The sequence below is a fragment of the Leucopleurus acutus genome (genome assembly GCF_964270905.1).
Source record: "Leucopleurus acutus genome assembly, chromosome: X".
Taxonomy (NCBI): domain Eukaryota; kingdom Metazoa; phylum Chordata; class Mammalia; order Artiodactyla; family Delphinidae; genus Leucopleurus; species Leucopleurus acutus.
This window is the reverse complement of record NC_139148.1, coordinates 25,648,623-25,650,644: the sequence shown is the minus strand read 5'-3', so window position 1 is coordinate 25,650,644 and position 2,022 is coordinate 25,648,623. Positions and strand designations below refer to the sequence as shown.

The window sequence follows — 2,022 nt, the reverse complement described above, 5'->3', positions numbered from 1 at the left end:
CATCTATTGAGATGATTGTGTGGCTTTTGTCTTTTGTTGATGTAGTGTATCACATTGATTTATTTGCATATGTTGAATCATCCTTGTGACCCTAGGATGAATTCAACTTGATCATGGTGTATGATCTTTTTTAACTGTTGTTGGGTTCAGTTTGCTAATATTTTGTTGAGAATTTTTACATCTATAGTCATCAAAGATATTGGCCTGAAATTTTCTTTTTTGGTGCTGTATTTGTTTTGTTTTTAAACAAGCTCTGGACAGTTTTATTAAAGAAAAATTGTGCATGACTTACTATTCACCAGTCTTTTCTGGCATGCTTCTAATGATATCAGAATCACCGGGATCAATGATAGCCAGTGTGCATACTCTGTAGTATTTTCCACATTCTGTGCCCAATGTTACTGCCACTGTGGTGATGGACACCAGTTTTGGCCAACATGGCATAATACTCTATTTCAGATTCCTCAAGGCTGGGAAGTTGTTGGCGAGGGTGACAAGTTTTGCTTTGCCTTGTCTGATCATTTTCAGAGTCTGCTTCTACCACAGCAGGTACTTTCCACTTTTCATAATGAGTTGCAGCCTAGAGCTGATTGACTCCAGTGACTTTTTCATCTTCTTTGTGGCCACCATCTTCCTGCTTTAGGTGCAGAACTCCCCCAACCAAGTGGAGCCGCCAAGATGGCTGGGGAGCAAGAAAGGTGTCTGGTTTTGATAACAGGGTGATGGTGGCTTCACAGAATACTTTGGGAGTGTTCCTGCCTCTTCAATCTTTTGGGAGAGTTTGAGAAGAATTGGTATAAGTTCTTCTTTGTATGTTTGGTAGAACTGCCCAGTGAAGCCTATGGTCCTGGACTCTTGTTTGCAGGGAGGTGTTTTTTTTTTTTTTTTTTTTTTAATTAGTACAGATTCTATTTCACTTCTAGTGATCAGTCTGTCCCAATTATCTATTTCTTCTTGGTTCAGTTTTGGTGGGCTGTATGTTTCTAGAAACTTGTCCATTTCTTCTAGGTTGTCCAATTTGTTGGCATATAATTGTTCATAGTATTAGCTTATGTTTTTCTGTATTTCTAGGGTGTCAGTAGTTATTTCTCACCTTTCATTTCTTATTTTGTTTATCTGGGTCATCTCTTCTTGGTGAGCCTGGCCAGAGATTTGTTGATTTACCCTTTGGTTCACCCTTTCAAAGAACCAGCTCTTGATTTTATTGATTTTCTATTGTTTTTCAGTCTCTATTTCCTGATCTGTATTGTTTCCTTCCTTCTACTGACTTTAGGTTTCGTTTGTTCTTCTTTTACTAATTCTTTGAGGTGGTAGGTTAGGTTGTCTGAGATTTTTCTTGTTTTTTGAGAAAGGCATGTATTGCTATGAACTTCCCTCTAAGGACTGCTTTTGGTGCCTCCCATAGATTTTGTATGGTTGTGTTTTCATTGTCATTTGTCTCAAGGTATTTTTTAATTTCCTCTTTGATTTCATCATTGACCCATTTGTTTTTTAGTAGCATGTTGTTTAGTCTCCACATAATCTTTTTTTTTTTTCTCATTTCTCTTTCTGTGGTTGATTTCTAGTTTCATGCCTTTGTGTTCAGAAAAGATGCTTGAAATAATTTCTATCCTCTTGAATTTGTTGAGGCTTGTTTTGTGCCCTAGAACATGGTCTATCCTAGAGAATGTTCCAATTGCACTTGAAAAGAATGTGTATTCTGGTTTTTGCTTTTTTTTTTTTCCTGGATGTAACATCCTAAAAATATCAATTAAGTCCAACTGTTCTACTGTGTCATTTAGATTGTTGCCTTATTGAGTTTCTGTCTATAAGATCTGTCCATTGATGTGAGTGGGGTGTTAAAGTCCCCTACTTTTATTGTATTCCCATCAATTTCTCCTTTTATGTCTGTTAGTATTCGTTTTATGTATTCAGGTGCTCCTATATTGGGTGCATATATGTTAACAAGTATAATATCCTCCTCTTGTATTGACCCTTTTATCATTATATAGTGTCCTTCTTTATCTTTCTTCATGGCCTTTA

General features: G+C 36.5%; 1 pseudogene across 1 annotated transcript; it reads right to left on the bottom strand.

Annotated features, from left to right (window-relative positions):
• Nucleotides 1-264: 264 nt before the first annotated feature.
• Nucleotides 265-630, bottom strand: LOC309977725 (large ribosomal subunit protein eL30-like; annotated as a pseudogene). The gene has a single exon. The product of its transcript is annotated as a large ribosomal subunit protein eL30-like (transcript).
• Between the last annotated feature and the right edge of the window lie 1,392 nt (nt 631-2,022).